At 38.6% G+C, this 23,599-nt stretch overlaps 1 pseudogene across 1 annotated transcript; it reads left to right on the top strand.

Annotated features, from left to right (window-relative positions):
• Positions 1-16,447: 16,447 nt before the first annotated feature.
• On the top strand, positions 16,448-23,146 carry LOC309612093 (solute carrier family 28 member 3 pseudogene; annotated as a pseudogene). Its single transcript has 2 exons — positions 16,448-16,531; positions 22,157-23,146. The product of its transcript is annotated as a solute carrier family 28 member 3 pseudogene (transcript).
• Positions 23,147-23,599: the final 453 nt, after the last annotated feature.

Here is a 23,599-nt window from a genome sequence, read left to right as displayed (position 1 = left end):
CCCGGGATTTGAAGGATGTGTAGAAAATTTTCCAGATGAGGTGGGGAGGGCATCTGCGGCCGGGAAAAGAGCGTGAGGCTAATCTGAGAGTCCACGTGTATAATAGTTCCAGTATCTGCCATGAAGACGATGACTATCACTAATGCAATTAAGCGTTGTATAGGTGTTTGTGATTATAATATGCTGAATATTATACTGAGAGATATCTAACAACAAGATTAGAGACAGTCCACAGACTGGAGAGAAGGTTGTACTCTAGTGAGAGAGAAGGTGATTCATTAAATTATTAGAAGAAGATATGTCTGATTGTTATGCAGTCCTTGAGTTGCCTTTACAATTAAGTCATGTTTTCCTTCCATATGCCCCTGCCCACCTTTGAAGCAGCACCATCTCTGACCAGGGTCAAAGCCTCATCTCCGTCTGTCAATCATCTTGACTGGCTTCTACCCAGCCCGCCTCCTGGGGGCATTTCTCCACAGCCTCAAGGCCACTGTCCTCTGTACCTCCCTCCGTGGTGCTGCATCTACTACTCTCTGGGTCTGGAAGACCCTCCTCACTCTCCTTTTTGCTTAGTCAACTCTTGTACCTTCAAATGCTGGCTCACGTGGCATCTCCCCTAGGAGATGTGCTACAACCATGGGGCCAGCAAAACAGGAAATTCCCAGCATTCCAGAGCCCCCCTCAAGCCCCTGCCAGTCTCTGCCCTCCTCCTGACCCCTGAGAGCATTAACAGTTTTCCCTATTTCTGAACTTGATTGAAATGGAATCATACAGTGTGTGCTCTTCTGTGTTTGGCTTCTTTCAGTAAACACTATACTTGTGATATTTATCCATAATGCTGTGTATAGTTATAGATCATTTATTTGCATGGCCATGTAATATTCCATTAAGTAATACACTGCCACTCATCTTCCTATATTACTATTGATTGGCACTGGAGTGTTTCCAGTTTGCAGCTTTTAAAAATAGTATAACTGTGACCAATGTTGCACCTACCTTTTGGTGAACATAAGTACATGTTTCTGTTGGTCATATGTCAGAATTGCTGGGTCATGGAATCTGAATATGTGCAGTTTGACAGTATTTTATAAAGTTAACCCAACATATCATCTAACCAAGCAATTCTACTGCAAGCTGTTTACTCAAGAAAAGTGAAAACATATGTCCACACAGTGACCTGTACATTTACAGCATTTGTTCTGAGTATTTTCAGTACTTTGACGGTATCATTCCATTGTCTTCAGGTTTCTATCCTTTTTTCTATTGAGAAGTTGGCTGTCAGTCTTATTGCTGTTCATTTGAAGACTTGTGTTTTTCTTTTGATGCTTTTAAGATTTTGCTTTTCCCTCTGCTGCATTTACCATGAAGTGCCTAGGTATTGTTTCTCTGTACTTTCCCCAAAGCCTCTTAAACTCTGTTTTGATGCCTTTCATCATTTTCAGAAAATTCTTGGTCCTTATCTCATTGACTATTGCTTTGGTCTCTTTTCTTTGTTTTCTCTTTCTGGACTCTAATTTCACTTTGGTTGTGTCACTTATTTTTATTACATTCTCTTCTGTGAGTTCTCTTTTCTTCTATATTTCATTCTGCTATTCACTTGGGGCACTTACTACTTACCTGACTTTCAGATCACATTTTTTTCTCCTACTGCATTTACTATGCTATTACTTTCATTTATTGAGGTTGCAAACTTCAGATGTTAAATATTTTAGATCTAGATTATCGTCTAGATACTTTTTTACAGATTCAAATTATGTGGTAACAATTTATTGTCTATTACATCTTTTACAATGTTTTTGAATGCATTATTCATTGTTATTTTAATTTTTTTTCATTAACTCCAGTATCTTGATCATGTTGGGGTCTGCTTCTATTGTTTCTTTCTATTTTCATTCCTCATTTTTGTTTATCATATAATCTTGTCTCTGCATGTTTAGTCATTTCTAGTTATATTCTGAACAATGACAAAAATGACAATGAAAAAGACCTATAGAGACTCTGGTGATGATTATCTTCAAATATGATGTCTTGCTAGAAAAACAAAAGCCAGGTAGTCAGATCTTTCTACTTTCAAAAGAATCCCGAATTCTTGCTTGGTTTCTCTGTCCTCCAGAAATGGTCTTTCCAGGAGCCAAACCTGAATTCTCACCTTCTGGATATCCATAGTCAACAGATGCCCTACTTCAATCCTTGTTGTGGATCATCTAGTGTTTTTTGTTTTTTTTAAATTTAATTTAATTAATTTATTTTTTATACAGCAGGTTCTTATTTGTTATCTATTTTATACGTATGGATCATCTAGTGTTAATTCAACGCTCCCTCTAGGGTTTTTTTTTATCTCGCTTGTGTTTTGTTTGCAGGACTGTTTTCCTGGAATATTGTTGAGTCCCGAGTGCCGTGAGTATGCAGGAGATTTTGGTCTAAGGGTCAGAAGTTCTTGGCCCATTCCTTAAGCACCTGTGCAGCCTCAGCATTCAGCAAACGTCTTTAGTGAAAACCAGGTAGATATTAGGAGCCTTTCAATTTGTCTTTCTGGATCTGTTTGATTGTCAGCTCCTGGCTGGTTTCTCTTTTCACCAGGAACAACCTTCTGCCTGGGCCAAACCCAAACCTCCAGCCATGCTCAAAGTTGGCAAGCGTCTCCCAGGGGAAAGCGCTAGTTGTCATGAGGTCATCTCTTAATGGGTCTCCCTCCCTGGAAAATTTAATTCATGAATTCCTTGTGCTATTTGCAGTCTCTTAAGTGCCTTGAAAATGTTATCTTTTGACATATGATTTATCACCTTTTTTCTGTATCAGCAGGAACAGATATTACTTTGGCCTCTGACACGCAACCAGAAAGCATGCATTCCACTTCATCATTTTAAAGAGAAATATAAAAAATCACCCAGAGGAAAGTGACCAAGGGGGTAAAAGTGATTCATTTGAGGCTATTTAAGAACTGCTTGGCGGCATCAGTGATGTTGTCTGTGAGTAGAGGTTAGACTTTATGTGTATGGCTTCAAATGATAAGAAGATTCTAGAAGGAGATGGATTTCAGGTCTAAGTAGGGAGGATTTTCTTTGAAATCTCAGATCTATGAGAAAACCAAATGTGCCATCTCTGGAGAGGATGCATTTTCTCTTTCAGGGGCTGTGCAAGCAGAGTTTGGGGTGTTGTTTGGTGACTGTAAAGAGGACATGGGGTGATTGGACCCTCATGATTCCTCCTGACCTTGTGATTCTATGAATTCCTTCTGCATTCTCTCCTGTAACAGAATTAATTTGTGTTTACCTAGCAGTAATCACAGTTATTACATGTACTGCATGGCTTACAGGAAGTTTTTCTGGACTCTTAATACCTTTGGTTTAAATAATTCATGTCAAAGCTAGTAGTTCTTTTTCCAGCAGATGAATTCTGTAGTGATATTTCTGTCTAGGTCTCGAGTTAAAAAGAATTATCACTGCCTGAACCTAAGTTGATAGCAACACATTATGAACGTTCTTCTTATTATATAAAAACGTGCTTTTAGAATCAAAGTCCACTCTCGATAGTTCAGCACCTATTCAGAGGAGAGAAAAGTGGTGCTATATTTTCACACTAGCTAACGTCCTTGATACAGCAATTATGCTATTTTCTGGAGTAGGCTGTCAGGTTTATTATAATTACTACATGCCACGTTCAGATTTCATCATTTTCAGAATAACTTTTGCCTGGAAAAATTGCTCACTGGTTGAATTTTAGAATAATAAATGTGTATCTTCTATGTAGATATAGAGCTGATGTTTGCAATATATTTAATTGCAATCTCCATTAGTGTTTTGTTTAATAAACTCACTAAATCTATAATAATAATAATAACAACAATAACATTAATAAGTAGTAACAACTGTAGCTTTTTACTTTTCAAAATTTTCTCATGTGTAGGATTAGGTCATTATAACTTAAGTCTCTGAGGCAGGCAGGGCAATCAATAAAATTCCAATTTCATAAATGAAAAACTGAGGTCCTAAATTGTTAATGTCAACTGTTCAGTATCACACAGCTGGGGGAAAACTGGTATTTTCAGTGTCCTTTACCCCCAGTCTTTCTATTATTAAAAAATAATAGAATGTTTCCCACAAATCTTATGCCAAAACAGAAGTCTTCAGGACTGAGTTAGTTTTTTGTGGATTGACCCTAATGCAGGTGACTCACCTCCCTTTGGCCCTAAATAAGCAAACCGAGCCCTCTTTCAGACTTACCTTAAAGAGGCAGAGATCTTCTTGAGAGACTTGCTCTGAAAGAGGATTTTCATACCTGCCAGTGAAGAAGCTTGACTAGGAAGAGAGATAGAAGCAAACTCAGCTGGGTGTCTCCATTTATTCACTTTTGTTGAGGTGGAAATATTTGGGGAGTTTTAGTGACCAATGAAATATCCTTTTACTCCCTTTCTAGAAAATTTGGGCTTCTAGGGATATTGTGACCCAAACGTGAGAATTCTTTACACATAAGAGCCTGTTTCCTCTAGGTCTTAGCAATCGTTTCTGGTAGGAACTTTGAAAATGACAAAGTGCTAAAGATATAGAAGCTGTTGGTTGGTTTCCATAAAAATGGCCCAGCGCCCTACTCTGGGGATCATTCTACTATATCGTCCAAATACTTCCTCAGGGAAGAAGTGCAGGGCTGGGACCGTGCCTCTTGGTTACTGAGAGCTGGTCCGATTCTGCTCCCTGACCCAGGACTTGTCTACACTTATGCTAACCACGTTTTCAACTTGCATTCAGCTTGACTGAGTTCTGACGACAGATGAAAACTCTGGAGAGTTATCTTGGAAGAATAATATTACCAAGTCCTGAAGAGTCTAAGCTCATGAAGTGGTTCAAGTCTATTCTTATGATTCTGGTCATGTGAGCATTCACCAATTTATTTTCAGACAGATAAAGTTGAAATATGCCTTTTCAGCATCTTATAAAGGAATCTTAAATATACACTGGAGAGGTTTACAAAAATAGCACATTGGATTTGTGGCAATTTGTGGCTAATTGATGGACATGATACACGTTTATGGAAGCACTGCCCTGAGCTAGGCCCTAGGTGTGCACTGGAGAGGATGCGGCTCTTCCCAAGATCTTAGAGACTGATCCAGAAGACAGTTGGGTACCTTAACTACCACCAGGAAATCATGATAGGAGCGCAAGCTCAGGTGGAGACTGTGGGTGAAAAATGCCGCCTGTCATATCACTAAACAAAGGATGCTGTAGCCAGCAAGCCAGAAGCCACTGCAGCTGCCCCCAGCTGCGCACCCTCAGGGGACTCAGGATGGAGAAAAGCAGGATCCTGGCCCCAGACAGCTGAGGTGCAGATCAAAGGAATGATTCCAGTGAGCCCAGACTCTTGCCTCTTCCCATACATAGAAAAGAGCTAAATTCATGAACTTGAGATGTCTGGTTTTCTTTAATTAACAGTAATCTTTTGAAGATCTGAATACCTGGCTTTTGTTGCAAAGACCCCTATAGATCCTGGCTCCCCCCGACCTCTTCACAGCCGTCCCTCCCAGCTCTCTGAGAGGCTGCGTCCTGGGCTTGAGTCCTCAGTTTTGTCCGCAGAATAAAACAGAATTCTCAACTTTTAGGTTGTGCTTTTTTGTTTCAGTTGACAGTACTTAAATGAGCGGTGAGAAAACTTAAGGAATAGAAGAAGTAGTACTTGACCTAGGACCTATAGGGTCAACTAAGTTTGCTAAGAGGAGAAGCTGCAGTGGGATGAAAGTCAGCAAAGGTACAGGTCAAAGGGCAGATTCATTCTGACAATTATGACCATTGTTAGTGACCAGCTAATCACTTTATAGATCTCATTTTATTTTCGTATGAACTATGCTTCATTGTTACCTCGATTCACAGGTGATAGCGTGGACTATAGAATGATTCCTATCTGTAGCAGAGCTGATAAAGTTGAGGTCTGTCTGCCTCCCAAATAGTTAAGTACTTCAGTAGAATGCATTTTGAAGGTGTACCACCTTGAGGGCCTCCCAATTAGTATCAACAGAAATACCACTTTATTCAACCTCAGAAATACCATTTTATCTCATCCAAGCCTCCCCTTTAGGGTTCAATAGCCAGCAAGACATCTATGTTTAGAGAGAAAGGACAGAGCGGTTTTCATTAAATTTACACCTGAAAATGTACCTCTGCTGGGAGAAACCTAGCTATTCATGGGGTCCTAGACCCTCTTCACAAAATTGTTTGCAAATGGCTGGAATACAGGGCCCTGGAACATGCTGACCTCCCTGCCATTCAGGGCTCTTTACAGGTCAACTTTTGCTAGTTTCAGGGATGTAAAACGAATGCCTTTTGCTGGGAACGGCAGCGCCGGTGAAAGTGTTTTAAGTGTTTCAGGGCACAAAAGTACAAACCACTCTATTTTTATTGTCACCTCCTTGAAATCCTGCACAGGTTATTTTCCTAATAGGAAGCACAAAGCCATTTTAAGCTGAACGGCTAAGGTTTGAATGCAAGCTTTTCACTTACCATCATTGGATGACCTGAGGCCAGGCTGACGACGTCCCTGAGCTACAGTTACCTCTTGTGTCAAGCGAGATTCAAATTGCAGGTAAGAATGACCTCTAAACACAATGAATATTAATCCTCATGATGATAGTGATAACCTGTGCAAAAAATAAGATTATGCTTCTATAATTTAGTAAGTAGTTATAAATGGAATTTCTCCATTGTCCCTCCGAAATGACAATATCTGAAGTTTTGCAAATTATATTTATTTTGCAGCTTTTGTGATATGGACACACATTAAGTGGACCAACAAATAACTAGAGATGACATGTTAAACTTTGAAAAAAGAGGAGAAAAATGTATTCTCTTTCAAAGAGGAATTTTCTTTTTGAGCTCTCAGAATAAAAACCTAAGTAGATCATGTAACATTGGTTTCAAGGCAAAAAAGATAAATAACTTGGCTCTCACAGGGAGATTTGGGCAGTCAAATGGTGCAGAAAAAGAGATGTCAAAACGACTGCAATTAGCACCCCGGAACTAGTGGGCATCTTGTACAGGGCTGGTTGTGATGTGTGTGGGAAAGGAATAAAGCATGAGGTAAGGAACAAGTGTTCTTAATATCCACAAGGCCAAGACGCCTGGGACCTATTTCCTATGGGAACAAATCCAGAAACAGGTGGGGAGGGATAGTTGTTTTGGAATCAGCAGCTTGATACATAACCAGATGGAAAGAAGGAGCAGTGGTGAAATTTGAAACCCATCAAGGAGCCTTTGGTGGACGTGATCTTGACTACAATACACAGAGAGATGATCAGAGGCACCATTCCCATTTTAGCTGCTACAAAATTGTATTAGGTGTAGAAGTAAATATTGGTATTAGCTCGGGCCTTCACAAAGCCAGGCGTTCAAGGACAGGTCACATGTCCATCTTGTAGAAGCTGTTTCTGCCAAACACTAATTGTAAGTAATTTGCAAAATTTCCTTTAGTCTTGATGAAAGCACTTGGTTATTTTTTGACTGTTCTTAATAGTGACTTTTTTTTTTCTTCCAGATCTTTTAAAGATATAAGTCAACTCACAGATACAGAGAACAGACTTGGGGTTGCCCAGAGGAAGTGGGAGCCGGGGAGAGATGGAGTGTGAGTTTGGGATTAGCAGATGCAAACTATTATATATAGGATGGATAAACAACAAGGTCCTACCATATAGCACGGGGAACTATATTCAATATCCTGTGATAAACCATAATGGAAAAGAATATGAAAAAGGATAATATATGTATAACTGAATCACTTTGCTGTACAGCAGAAATTAACACAACGTTGTAAATCAACTATACTTCAATGAAATAAATTTTAAAAACTACAGGTCAGTTCTTCACAGAACAATCTGACAGGTGCTTTGTAAAGCAATCAATACCAAGTCACATGTACTTCAAGAATATTTAATGGTCACTATTTTTTCAGAGTTTTGTTGCCTGAAACTGAAAGTTAGCCTGTGGGTGACCCCTAGTTCTTTGTGTTACCATGTTCTGGACCACATTCCACAGCACAAGGGTTGGCTAGTACAATCGGGCTAAATTGGAACAAATACTTATTTTAATTACATAGTATGAGACTGTAGATGACTCCTTACTGAGAAGATGGTTGTTTGCTAAAGATTTCAGAAAAAAATGACACATTCTGTAATTTTTTACCTGCATTGAAACTATTGAGTTCTTCATGAGTTTGAAATAATAAAACTAACTTTATTTTTCTCTATAAGAGAAACACTCTACACCTTTATGTGGTTACTTGTGAATTATTTTGCGCCTTTGTGGAATTTAGAATTTCTATGCCTGTCCTTTTTTCCCCTTTGCATTCTAAACTAGAATGACTCTAAAGCGACATATCCTTATAGCTGTACCTTACGGAGTTCGGACTCAATAAATATCTGTTGATTTGAAATAAATGTAAGCTTTCTGCTGTGACTTAGATGCAAGGCCAATCGAGATAAGATGTTGGGCCTTTAAAAAGTAGGCTTTTAAAACATTTGGGTTTTGACATTCTAGTTTTTGAAGCAAGGAGAAATCTTTGAGATCCTGGGGGGGTTTCAAATATTTTCTGTCAACTGTGGACTTTCTTGTGAAATCCACACAAATGGATAAAAGGAGAGAGACTCAGAATGTGCAAGGGTGACCCAGAGCTCTGAGGGAGAGGTGAACCTCAAGGGGGGCTCAGTGCACAGTTTGGGATCCATTATCGAGCCCCTACCCCTCATTTCAAAAATGAGGATACAAAGCCAGGCAGAAGCAGCGTTCTCCCTGCGGACCCCCCAGTTTTGTTAGGATTTCAGCACCTTTCCACTCAGCCGTGCTGCTTGTTCTTGGGTACCCTGACCCAGATGTGCTCCTGTGCCTCAGGGTGAATTCTTAACACATCCTCATTTTCCAAATCTACCCCAGGAATTGCTACTCCTTTAGAGGTGATTGTCTATAATATTTAAATAGTGAAAATTCAGTAACAGGAGAACGCTTTGAACTTTATGTAAATTCACCGTTCACTAGAGATGTGATATTGAGAAGAGTTTTGCTGGAAGTAACAGTAATTAGAAAAATGTCCAGCTTGACTTCTGGCATGGCATCTTTAGGATGTTCTTCCCATCAAGTGCTGTGATTTTTCTTCCCGCTTTTGCTGTAAAGTCACTTAAGTATCTCATCCTAGAAATAACGGGACTGACGTTATCGTGTGAGCCTGGATCTGTGAGCCTGCCCTGTGCTGGATGCATTCATATACGTGTTATCTAATCTAATGTTGGCTGCAATCCTGTGAAGATACTTGTACTGCTTATTTAGATTTTGTACCCTCAGATTTGCCCTTTGCCCCACTCATCCCTGCCCCCTGTCCCAGGGGGGTGACCTCTGTGGATGCATCACCCCCGGGCCCCCTGGGCGAGCTGAATTCTGTGGATTTCTCTGAGTGAAGTTCCCCAGCACACAGCTGGAGGGGTGGCTCTGGCAGCGGATGCATTACTCCTGGCCTCAGCTCCTGAGTGTTGCCCATTCCAGGGCCCTTCTCCCTGTGCCCCGGGAATTAATCCTCCTCCCCTTACCCTAACTTTCCAGGCTTGGTAGGACCTTGGTACCTAACTATAGCTTTTTTGTTCCTAAACTTCTGCCATACCTCAGTATCTAGTCCCTCTATAAAGATGTTCCTTCAATAAAGCCTTCATTTAACGCCTCTGGAAGTACCATCATATGTGTCTCAGGTATCTTCAGAATCCTGTCTGACACAGCACTACCATTTCAATGTTACAGAGGCTTTACCATAAAACTTAAGCTCTGGGATCCGTCATTTACATGGAACACTTCCAAGTTTCCAAGGCTCTTCCAAGGCTGTATGCATTCTCATTACCATATACGGTTAGGAAACTTGCAGATAATATGCGTGTTCACGTGATCTTCATTTCTTTGTAGTCACACTTTTTGGGTTAGCTCAAGGTGGAATGGCTATGGACATTTTTGAGATTTGGCCCAGGAGAAATTGGTTTGGAAGATAAGCTTAACTTGAGTTTACTGAGATATATTTGAGTGGTTGCATTCACTGCCACGTATAATAGTTTCTAGGCATCCCAGGGTAGGGATACTTTCCAGAAAGGCTCTCACCATCCCCCTGTTTCAACTCATACAGAGGTTTTCTTGAAATAAAAATGTGTCTCAAGCCACATGGCCCCAGACATATGAGGGTGGCAGAGGAAAAACAAGGGTTGAAATGAACAAAGCCAGAAACATGTCCGTGGAAACAATGTCTAAGCATCAGTTATGCAAATTGTAAGAGGGTTTGCTGCTAACAACATGTAACCAAAATGGAAGTAATTGGCTCCCCAGAAACGTTCTTTATAATGCACTGTGTACAATTTTAAATACGTACCATTTTTATGAGAATTATGTAAATTAGAACTTATAAGAATTCCAGTGTTTATAGGGCACAAGCATGCACTGTTAATACACAGAAATATGTCTTCTAGATTGGACTGAAGTCTTAAAATGTTATGTGGCATTAAGAAAAATGAAATATGAATCAGAAAGAAGTGTAAACATTTTTTTAGCATAAACATTTTAAGTTTACAATTTTTACAGTTTAAATTATCAGCCAAAAACCCAATCAATCATTCTAAGGAAGACTTAATTATCTATAAGATAACATAGAATAGTCTTTTTAATTTTTCTATATAACATATCTATAGGAAATACTATGAGCTTATTTGGCATTCAAAAACTATTCAGTTAAAATGCAGAGGGGTAAAGGCATCATAGGGGTGAACTAGGCACTTAATTAACAATAAAGTTTTTTTCTCTAAGTTGTATTTGTGATAGATGTCAGTTTTTTTAAACTTGTAATTTGTTGTGACTTCTTTTTTTTCATTAAAAGTAAACATTTATCCTTGTACCTAATGTATCATTTTATCTTATTTATTTATTTATTTATTTAATTTATTAAATTTAACAAATATATAGTTGCTTTACAATGCTGTGTTAGTTTCTACTGTACAGCTAAGTGAATCAGCCATGTGTATACATATATCCCCTCTTTTTTTGGATTTCCTTCCCATTCAGGTCAACACAGAGCACGAAGTAGAGTTCCCTGTGCTATACATCATGTTCGCACTTTGTTTTATTTTCTTCACAGATGACCCCTAAAACTCTACAAGGAACCTTGTGTACCCCCCTTGAATGTAAATAGATAGCAGAATCCCGTCTTACTCATTAATGATAGCAGAGCTGGGGCTCACAGTTTGGTTTTTATGCTAAAGTGGATGATTTTTCTAGTATAATACTCAACCTTTCTGTCTTAGGTTGGGTTCCTGCAGAAATAGACTCCGATACGAGGATTCAGGTACAACAATCAATTTGGAAGGGGACCCTAGGAAAGAAATGAAAGGAAGGGAGCAGGTCACACATTCACCACCAGCCACCCTTAGTCATTTGTCACCTGTGGCTGCTCTCAGGACACTGATCCCCAAGCATTTCCAGACTTCCCCTCCCAGACCGAGCAGGTTCCCATGACCCACACAGCCCTGGGCAGGCAGAATTGCAGGCTTGCCTCTGAAGCAGCAGGAATGGCGTGAGTGTAAGGGAAGAAGGGCAAAGCACTTCTCAAAGATGATGCCTGCTCCTTTGTTTATTTTTACTTTTCACTTTAGGTCTATAAACTATAGAACTATAACAACACTGTGTTACATAGCAATTTTCACTTGACAAAGAATTATCATAGACCATATGTTTTTACACAAAGAAGACCTTATTTCAGCCTTGAGACAATCTTTGTGAATCTTTTAAAATGTATTTTATTGGTTTGTTTTTTATATTCAAACAAACTGAATTTAGTTGATACCCATTCAAGAACTCTACTACTAAATATCACAGCAGTCCACAAAAACAGAGATATTGGAAACAGGTAGGCCCGGAATGCAAACAATCAATATTTCCTTGCTGCAAAATGAAGAGAAAATTGCATGGTCCTAGCCTTCAGGAGCTGTCAGGCTTTTGCATTCTCCACACCTTTTGCTATTACCTTATTTTCATGACTTTGAAAATATCGCTTTAGCCAATATCTATGCCATTTGAGATAAATAGATGTATTTTATCTGCAATATAAGTTCCAATATGTCGTGTTTGAATTACTTTTGAGTCCATCAAGATAGGCATCATTTCTGTAATCAGCAATATAAAATTATTTGATAAGTTGTTACTTTAAGGTAAATATTATAACTGGATATCTGAAAAGAAGAACAGATACATGCTGGGAAATTGATTTTTTTAAAAATCTGATTCAACAGAGACGAAGTGAGCTGTTTTCTTAAGTTGATAAGATAACCATCACAACATCTGCACTGTGTTTATGGTGGGCTAGGTAACTATTTTTCTAGTCACTTAAAAAACTTTAATATAGATCATCACTGGTTGAAATGCTTCCTTTTAGCCTTAAAAAAATAAATGACTTTCCTATGATAACCACTAGGACCCATGGTTTGGAAAGCTGATGAATGAAGCACTTTCTTGGTCAAAAAGCACTGTACCTGGATCTTCACAGAGAGTTTTCAAGTGCATGTAGTCACGTGGATTAGGTGTTCTTTTGTTCATGGATTAACTGACTTTGATGGAAGAGGCAAGATGGCATGTGCCTAAGGTAGGAGAATAAAGAGTACCCTAAAAACAAATTTTTAAAAAATTTTAAAATGGCTTAAGAGGAAAGGACCATCACAATTCAAAATGCTGGATGCAGAGACACCTTCACAGTATTTTCCTAAGTTACTTTATTCATGTTCATTCATTTGCATAGAATGGTGGGGCATAAGTTAACACCATAGAGTGTGGGAGAAGAATCCAGTTCAAATATTACTTCTTCAAGTTCACAGAGAGAACGGTTTGCTAGTATGTGTTATTATATCACTTTTTGGGGTAATTCTATTATTTTGGACTGCAGACATTTGTTTGCGGTTGTCTTCTTTTGTCTTTGAAAATAGGAAAGCATCTTAGTTTTTGTGCCCTCAGAATGGTGCTTGGACCTAATAGGTCCTCAAAATACTTGTTAGATAAGTGAATAAATTATTATTAAAATATAATGCAGCATGGAAGTCAGAAATGGCTTCAAATCCTAAACGACGGAAAGCATTTCAGTCTAATAGACATGCAAAATCCTAATGAGCGAAAATGCAATACATAACGTAATTAAGGGCCTTCTCAAGCAAATGACACAGTGCTTAAACCACTGTGTGGATGGGTGAAATTTCTGCTGGCTGACGTTAATTTTGGCTCATTTTCTCACTTTGATTCTAGCAGTCTTACAAACAAAACTAATGGTGTGAATCTTGGATACTTTTAATGAGACATTTGGTTTTTACCAAAAAGGGATAGTTTTCCTTAAATTTAAATGTGTTATATTACAGTTACATGAAGAGATGATCAAACTACTTATCTTTCTTGGTTGCTGATTATAAACCAACTGGGGAACGTGATCTCACCAAGACGATTGCTTTTACAAAGGTGTTCATTTTGATCTGTTTAACTGTTGGCTAGGAGAGTTCATGACACACACTCACTTTATAGCAAGCATTTTTGTTAGTTTTCCAGGTCGATGCATACCCCTCACCAATAACCAAGATGAGATTTGCACAGGTGAGATTTATTTCACGTTGTGTTTTCAAGAACCAGCCCATGAGAGAACACAACTCTGCATTCATGCGTTTATTATTTTGCAAGAGAGGGGCACATGGACAAAGAAAGAGCTATTTCACAGATAAGTACACATTCAGAAGGGCAATATTTATATTAATATTTAGAGAAATGAGAGCAAGATGCTCATTTAATTAGTCAGCGAACATTTTCTGAAAAATCTGCCTGATATTTTTATGCTGCATTGCTTGTGTGTAAGCATGAGTGTATGTTCACCTGTGTGAAAGGTTATATAAAAACAGTCACACATTCCCTTTTTTTATTATATCGAGATCATACTGAGTAAGAAACATAAGGGAGGGACATGGCTGTAAGCTGGTGTCACCCTGACCCCTCGTATTTGAGTCGGAATGTGGTGTTCATCCATTTGTCCCCAAATATTTGCTCTCTTCTCTGTCAACAAGTAACCTTTCCATAGTGAGGACAGGAGAACAGAAAAAGATCTGTTTTCTACCACATTCCTTCAACCTGAAGTGACTTTGTCAATGTTAAAGACAATTATATGTATCTAAAGGTTTAGAAAGTCTGAGATGTTTTTAAAAGCTAAAGCACTGAATGTTTTATGTCAGTGCCTTGGATTCTAACCTATAATTCCTTCCCCTTCTTTGTGAAGCAGGATTCCGTTGTGAAAAGCATGTGGCAAGCTTGTCAATAAATCAAGTGAAGATTATATGGATATAGCAGGCTTCATGGATACATAGAAAAATAACTGACTGTTTTAGAAGTTTAAAACCAAATGATAGTGTGTGCTTTGCTTACACTTAATACAAATAAATCATAATTTGATTTGTATTTACTTTTCCAAATTAGTAGAATCGGCTAGAATTGTCAAGATTTCTTCTTAGTTTTCTAAGGTGCCTGAGTTCTGGCTTAGAAGAATTGATCATCTAATCTCTGAGACAGTATGGTAAGGAGTTTTAGTCTACACTTTGTTCTACAAAATTTAAATAGAAATGACTTCTTAGGGTTTACAACAGAATTCTGCTACCCATTTTCATTCCAAATTTTATCTTTTCTTGCCTGGTATTACATTTCAGTTACTTCTTCCCTGTGTATAAAATGTTTCAACTTTTATATAGTAAGTTGCAATTATCTTTAAGTAAGTACATCACCATGGTCACTAAAGGGAAGTCAATGGAATAACTTTTTAGTAAAAAAATATACAAGGTCCTGCTCTTACAAGAACACTCCTAAATTGGGATTTCAAGTTAATGAAGCTCTGTATAAGAAATGAAGAACAGAACCCACTTGAAGAGGACAGGAGAGCACTCTCAGGCTTGACATAGTAATCAGTGTCATTGTTCATTGTTCTGTGTCCTGAGTCCTTGCTGGGTACTGGTATCTACTTTTCCACCACTCTCTACTCTTTCAAAATAACAGGTAAAAAAATATCTAGTCTACAAATTCGAAATGAAGATGCATTTTAGATATAGATCCAGTGGTAATTTGGTAAATTCTCATTTTTCCAGGTAATAAATACAAAATATAATGCGGTATAGTCTAAGATATTCTTAATTCCTTCATTTTGAATGCCCAACTTTTAATTAATTAACTAATCAACAAATTCATTAATTAAATTGTAGGGATTAATCCTGTCTATGATTTAAGACTTAGTTCTGTCATCGTGTTTTTCCTTCTTTTGTTCTTTCTGCTCTTGGTTTCTCTGTTTTGTTTTTCAACAGGGTATTCCTGTGTGTTGTGAATACCATTTTTAGAATTCCATTTTGATTTATGTCAAGTATTTTTTATTGTAACTTTTATACCGATTTTTCAGTAGTAGCTCTAGGTATTACCTTTTACATACATAACTTATCGTAGTCTCCTGGTGTTGACATTTTATCATTTTGAGACAAGTGTAGATGTCTTACCTCTCTTTAAATCCCTTTACTCTCTTCATTTATATTATAGTCTTAAATATTTTCTCTACATACGTTGACAGCCAAATCACACAATGCTATGATGTTTTGTCTGACTTTGAAACACAACTTAGATAACTCAAGAGAAGAAATATTTATTGTATTTACTCATATTTTTGCCTACTAAGCTCTTTTTCCTTCTTAATGTTTCTAGGTTTTTTTTTTTAATCATTTGCTTTTTCTTTAGAGAACTTTAGAGACTTTAGTCATTCTTTTAAGATAAGTCTGCTGATGACAAAATCTTTTAGTTTCTCTTCATCTAAGATGGCCTTGACTCCTTCTTCATTCTTGTAGAGTATTTTTTTGTGATATGGAATTGTAGGTTACAATTCTTTTTTTTTTTAAATTAAAAAAAAAAACTATAAAAAAACCCCAGAACATTTAAACTTTAAAGTAGTTTTGGGGGAAGAAGACAAATATTTGTTAAGGTCCACTATATCTATTACTTCAAATATATTATCTGAAGCCTAATACAGCACCAGTAATATAAGGAACATTCAAGTAAGGGTAGTTAGTAGTATTGCATACATTATCTCATTTAATCATCAAAACAGTCCCATGACACTGGGACAGATTACTATTATATCGATTTTACAGGAAGTAAAACTGAGGTCCGGAGAGATTAGGTGACTCGCCTAAAGTCATATTCGTTCCATCTTTCCCTGCTTTACAATGCAAAGCTAGAAAGACTATTCTGGATTATCTAAATTCATTCATTCGTCCAAACATTCAACAAATATACATCACCCACTCTGTGCCAGGATCAATGCTAGGGCCCGGAGGGAGCTCAGTCCCATGCTTCCAGAGTCAGTGGCATAAGTAGACATTAGATGGAGATGACAAATCAGCGTGATGGGTGCTGAGAGAGAAGCAGAAGACCCGGAGAAGCATGACACAGGGGCACCAAGTCCAGCCTGGGAAGGGTTCTCCCAAGAGGTAAGACTAGTGGAACTGTTTCACCCAGGACTCCTACAGAAGGACCCAATCGGAAGGGTGGCCTAATAGCTCATTTTCCAAGGTCTCTGGCAACCCCAAGCCCAGCTGCCCAGTAGCAAATAGGCACAGTGCTCAACTACCCAGACTGCAAGTAGGCCTCCTTTAGATAGCTGGAAACTATTCCCACATAGCATGCCAATGACTGACCACAGTCACCGGGGCTGCTTGGCATCAGACACTGTGGATAATGTTGAAACATCAGTGCCTGGCATGGACTAGGCACTAATACATATTTGGATTCCCTTCCTCCCTGGCATTATTCCCCAACTCTGTCTGGTTCCTGGGTTCTGATACCTTAACTGGGCTCTTCTACTGCATGCCACAGTCTCTCTCTTTTTTTTTTTTAATTTTTAAATTTAATTTTATTTTTTATACAGCAAATTCTTATTAGTTATCTATTTTATACATATTAGTGTATATATGTCAATCCCAAACTACCAATTCATCACACCACCACCACCCCTGCCACTTTCCCCCCTTGGTGTCCATATGTTTGTTCTCTACATCTGTGTCTCTATTTCTGCCCTGCAAACAGGTTCATCTGTACCATTTTTTTAGGTTCCACATATATGCGTTAATATGCGATATTTGTTTTTCTCTTTCTGACTTACTTCACTCTGTATGACAGTCTCTAGATCCATCCACGTCTCTACAAATGACCCAATGTCATTCCTTTTTATGGCCGAGTAATATTCCATTGTATATATGTACCATATCTTCTTTATCCATTCATCTGGAGATGGGCATTTAGGTTGCTTCCATGACCTGGCTATTGTAAATAGTGCTGCAATGAACATTGGGTGCATGTTTCTTTTTGAATTATGGTTTTCTCAGGGTATATGCCCAGTAGTGGGATTGCTGGGTCATATGATAATTCTATTTTTAGTTTTTTAAGGAACCTCCATACTGCACTCCATAGTGGCTGTATCAACTTACATTCCCACCAACAGTGCAAGAGGGTTCCCTTTCCTCCACACCTTCTCCAGCATTTGTTGTTTGTAGATATTCTTATGATGCCCATTCTAACTGGTGTGAGGTGATACCTCATTGTAGTTTTGATTTGCATTTCTCTAATAATTAGTGATGTTGAGCAGCTTTTCATGTGCTTCTTGGCCATCTGTATGTCTTCTTTGGAGAAATGTCTATTTAGGTCTTCTGCCCATTTTTTGATTGGGCTGTTTGTTTTTTTAATTTTGAGCTGCATGAGCTGTTTAGGTATTTTGGAGATTAATCCTTTGTCTGTTGATTCGTTTGCAAATATTTTCTCCCATTCTGAGGGTTGTCTTTTCGTTTTGTTTGTAGTTTCTTTTGCTTTGCAAAAGCTTTTAAGTTTCATTAGGTCTCATTTGTTTATTTTTGTTTTTATTTCCATTACTCCAGGAGGTGGATCAAAAAAGATCTTGCTGTGATTTATGTCAAAGAGTGTTCTTCCTATGTTTTCCTCTAAGAGTTTTATAGTGTCTGGTTTTACATTTAGGTCTCTAATGCATTTTGAGTTTATTTTTGTGTATGGTGTTAGGGAGTGTTCTAATTTCATTCTTTTATATGTAGTTGTCCAGTTTTCCCAGCACCACTTATTGAAGAGGTTGTCTTTTCTCCATTGTATATCTTTGCCTCCTTTGTCACAGATTAGTTGACCATAGGTGCGTGGGTTTATCCCTGAGCTTTCTATCCTGTTCCATTGATCTATATTTCTGTTTTTATGCCAGCACCATATTGTCTTGATTACTGTAGTTTTGTAGTATAGTTTGAAGTCGGGGAGCCTGATTGCTCCAGCTCTGTTTTTCTTTCTCAAGATTGCTTTGGCTATTCGGGGTCTTTTGTGTCTCCATACAAATTTTAAGATTTTTTGTTCTAGTTCTGTAAAAAATGTCACTGGTAATTTGATAGGGATTGAACTGAATCTGTAGATTGCTTTGGGTAGTATAGTCATTTTCACAATATTGATTCTTCCAATCTAAGAACATGGTATGTCTTTCCATCTGTTTGTGTCATCTTTGATTTTTTTCATCAGTGTCTTATAGTTTTCTGAGTACAGGTCTTTTACCTCCTTAGGTAGGTTTATTCCTGGTATTTTATTCTTTTTTTTGCAATGGTGAATGGGATTGTTTCTCCTTAATTTCTCTTTCTGATCTTTCATTGTTAGTGTATAGGAATGCAAGAGGTTTCTGTGCATTAATTTTGTATCCTGCAACTCTACCAAATTCATTGATTAGCTCTAGTAGTTTTTTGGTGGCATCTTTAGGATTCTCTGTGTCTAGTATCATGTCATCTGCAAACAGTGACAGTTTTACTTCTTTTCTGATTTGGATTCCTTTTATTTCTTTTTCTTCTCTGATTGCTGTGGCTAAAACTTCCAAAACTATGTTGAATAATAGTGGTGAGAGTGGACAATCTTGTCTTGTTTCTGATCTTACAGGAAATGCTTTCAGCTTTTCACCATTGAGAATGATGTTTGCTGTGGGTTTGTCGTATATGGCCTTTATTATGTTGAGGTAGGTTCCCTCTATGCCCACTTTCTGGAGAGTTTTTATCATAAATGGGTGTTGAATTTTGTCAAAAGCTTTTTCTGCATCTATTGAGATGATCATATGGTTTTTATTCTTTAATTTGTTAATATGGTGTATCACATTGATTGATTTGCATATATTGAAGAATCCTTGCATCCCTGGGATAAATCCCACTTGATCATGGTGTTTGATCCTTTTAATGTGTTGTTGGAGTCTGTTTGCTAGTATTTTGTTGAGGATTTTTGCATCTGTGTTCATCAGTGATATTGACCTGTAGTTTTCTTTCTTTGTGACATCTTGTCTGGTTTTGGTATCAGGGTGATGGTGGCCTCATAGAATGAGTTTGGGAGTGTTCCTTCCTCTGCAATGTTTTGGAAGAGTTTGCGAAGGATAGGTGTTAGCTCTTCTCTAAATGTTTGATAGAATTCACCTGTGAAGCCATCTGGTCCTCTTCTTTTGTTGGAAGATTTTAATCACAGTTTCAATTTCATTACTTGTGATTGGTCTGTTCATATTTTCTATTTCTTCCTGGTTCAGTCTTGGAAGGTTATACCTTTCTAAGAATTTGTCCATTTCTTCCAGGTTGTCCATTTTATTGGCATAGAGTTGCTTTTAGCAGTCTCTTATGATGCTTTGTATACCTTTCTAAGAATTTGTCCATTTCTTCCAGGTTGTCCATTTTACTGGCATAGAGTTGCTTATAGTAGTCTCTTAGGATGCTTTGTATTTCTGTGGTGTCCATTGTAACTTCTCCTTTTTTCATTTCTAATTTTATTGATTTGAGTCCTCTCCCTCTTTTTCTTGATGAGTCTGGCTAAAGGTTTATCAGTGAGAATGTTGTTGTATTTAATGTTGTCCCAGAGGTCTCTTAGGCTGTCTTCATTTCTTTTCTTTCTTTTTTCTTTATTCTGTTCTGTGGCAGTGAATTCCACCATTCTGTCTTCCAGGTCACTTATCCTTTCTTCTGCCTCATTTGTTCTGCTACTGATTCCTTCTAGTGTATATTTCATTTCAGTTATTGTATTGTTCATCTTTGTTTGTTTGTTCTTTAATTCTTCTAAGTGTTTGTTCTTTAATTCTTCTAGGTCTTTGTTAAACATTTCTTGTATCTTCTCAATCTTTGCCTCCACTCTTTTTCTGAGGTCCTGGATCATCTTCACTGTCATTATTCTGAATTATTTTTCTGGAAGGTTGCCTATCTCCACTTCATTTAGTTGTTTTTCTGGGGTTTTATCTTGTTCCTTCATCTGGTACAAAGTCCCGTGCCTTTTCATTTTGTCTGTCTTTCTGTGAATGTGGTTTTCCTTCCAGAGGCTGCAGAATTGTAGTTTTTCTTGCTTCTGCTGTCTGCCCTCTCTACAATTCTTTTTTTAAGCACTTGAAAAACATTGCCCACTTCCTTCTGGCTTCCATAATTACTCAAGTAAAATCTGCTTTAATTTAAATTGTATTAACTCTTATAAGTAAGGTACTCTTCTTTACTCACTGTATTACAGATTTTTTCCTTTGCTCTTTAATTTTCAGGAGTTTGATTATGATGTGACTTGACGTGGATTTCTTTGGATTTATTCTTTCTGGTATTTGCTCAGCTTCTTGAATCTGTAGACTTGGGCCCACTGTCAAATTTGCATACTTTTCAGTTATATTTCTCTGAACACTTTTTAAACCCTACACTCCTTCTCCTATCCTCTTGGACTCCAACGACATGCATGCTAGATCTTTTGCTATCACACTACACAGCTCTGAGGCTCTGTTCATTTTCCCTTCCAGACTGATTTTTCTCTGTTGTTCAGATTGGCTGGTTTCTATTCTTCTATATCAGGTTCACTGATTGGCCTGCTATCATCTCAAATATGATGTTAAGTTCATCCAGTAAGCTTTTTATTTTATTTATTGCATTTTTCAATTCTAAAATTTCCATTTAGTTTTTCTTTATATCTTCAATTTCTTTATTGAGACTAATTTTTCAGGCTGATTTTAAGTCCTTTCTGATAATTCCAACATCTGTCATGTTAGTGTTGACATCTGTTGATTGTCTTTTCTCATTCAAGTTGAGATTTTCCTGGTTTGTGGTGCAATGAGTGATCTTCATTTATATCCTGGACATTTTAGGTATTATGTAATGAGACTCGATCTTATTTAAATCCTCTGCTTTTGCAGGTTTCCTGTGACACTGCAGTGTTAGGAGAAGGAGTTGTGCTGCCTCAATACTGCCAGGTGGTGGTGGGGCTCCATGTCCCCACTCAGCCTCTGTTGCTACCTGGGCGGGCACCCCATTACCGCTCCCCACATGGTCTCCACTAATATCATGGAGGGAGCTACTTACCACCCAGTAAAGGTGAAAGTCCCACCTCCCCACTTAAGCTTCTCTGACAGTATCCCAGCAGGGAGAAGGTGCTACATTACAGCCAGGTGAGGGTTTCATTCTTATTTTTTTGTTTGTTTGTTTTTGAATATCTCATGTGATTTATTGAATTCTGTACTGAAAGTGGAAAACAGAGTGGTTGTGTGGGTACAGAATCGTTGTAAGTGTATCGGTTGTTTACTTTGATGATTGTATAGCTGACTGGGAGTTGCCACTGCCCAGCATCCTGAGGGTATAGAGAGGCTGACTATCATACCGCATATCACAAGCCTGGGGAAGGATTAAAACTCAAAATTCATAGTAGGCTTCTACAGAATGCTTATCAGTTTTGCACCATCAAAAAGTAAAGTCAAAAACTCATAAATCAGATTTTCCTAGGTGAGCTGGGGAGTGAACCTGGCATCTGGCCCTTCATCTGACACATCAGAGAAGAGGCACCGGAGACCGTCTGTGGTTCCCATGCACAGGAGTCTTCTTCCCGGAGTAAAAATAGGCTGGCAGGAATGAGGATAATGAGAAGGATTAATGAGGTACAGGGGATCTCCAACCCAGACATCTGAAAAAAATTCGGAGCCCAGCCAAATCCATGAGCAGCAAAAACTCTGTGGAGCTGCAGAGGATGGCAGCCCTCACAGCCAAGGGCTGTAGCAACACTGGCTTTCAGAGTGATGAAGACTCTTTGAAAACCAGAACACATCACGAAATGACAACTCACTAAGGAGTAGAGTTGTGCAAAACAGAGAGCAAGAAAAGGCCAAACAGGGCAAAGAGCAAGTCACCACTGAGCAGGATTCTTCAAGAAAGGATGAAGATGAGGAGGATGGTCAAGAGACGCCTCAGAAAGGGTGTCTGGCTCTGGTGATTGCGGCCTGTGTGCTGAACTTTCACAGAGCCCTTCCTCTTTTCGTGATTACAGTAGTTGCCATCTTCTTTGTGATCTGGGATCACTTCATGGCCAAATACGAGTCTCAAATTGCTCAGTTCCTGCCTCCTGGCCAAAGGCTTCTGGACAGCCATTGGTTCTGGCTGAAGTGGGTGATTTGGGCCTGCTTAATCCTGGGAGTTATTTTCTGGCTGGTCTTTGACACCACCAAATTGGGCCAACAGCAGCTGGTATCCTTCAGTGGACTCATAATGTACATTATCCTGACATTTCTGTTTTCCAAGCACCCAACCAAAGTTTACTGGAGGCCTGCCTTTTGGGGTATTGGGTTACAGTTTCTTCTTGGGCTTTTGATACTAAGGACAGAACCTGAATTTATGGCTTTTGATTGGTTGGGGAAACAAGTTCAGACATTCCTGGAGTACACTGATGCTGGCCCCTCATTTGTCTTTGGTGAGAAATATAAAGGCCACTTTTTGGCATTTAAGGTCCTGCCCATCGTGGTTTTCTTCAGCACTGTGATGTCCGTGTTGTACTACCTCGGATTGATGCAGTGGATCATTAAAAAGCATTCCTGTGTCCACATCGAAGCAAGAAGAAAGGAGAGAGGATGCGACAGGAAGTCCCCATTCTGAGGCGGGCACCGCAGTCTCTGGTTGGAAGGACTACTACAAATTGAGACCATCAACCATGTTTGTTTGAGAGGTTAGACAGGTAATGCTAGTGACTATGGGAACATCTCCTGTTGAATCTGTAGTTGCTTTTGGCAATATATTTGTTGGACAGACAGAGTCTCCACAGCTGGTCCGACCATATTTACCATATGTCACTGAGCCCTCATTCTTATTTTTAAGTAGGCTTTTATTCTGTGTGGATGTTTTATGTGGATGAGCATTTGCCCAGGCAAGGGTGGGAAGGACAGAAAGTGTGTCCTCACTGTAATGAAGCTGGAGGGACAGGCAGGAGAGGACAAGGTCAGTTATAGAAGGAGGTCATAAGTAAGAGGATGAGGAAGGAAATGATTCAGCAATTACCACTCTTCAGAGTTCCGGGGATTCTTATGCCCTAAGGTTGGGGTTCTACAGACCGACCAAGGCAGTCATCCACACCCCTCCACCATCTAGTGAATTGATAAACACAATTAGCAGAGGCACGGGCACCAAGACAGAGTGGGAACAGAGCATACGCACGGCAGGTGTGGAGGGTGGGATGGAATATTTACAGTGTGGCTTTGTGTCGGTCACACGTGG

Source organism: Balaenoptera borealis (assembly GCF_965194805.1).
Source record: "Balaenoptera borealis genome assembly, chromosome: 15".
In the NCBI taxonomy this organism is placed as follows: Eukaryota; Metazoa; Chordata; class Mammalia; order Artiodactyla; family Balaenopteridae; genus Balaenoptera; species Balaenoptera borealis.
The sequence above is the reverse complement of the archived record's forward strand: the minus strand, read 5'-3'. Positions and strand labels throughout refer to the sequence as shown.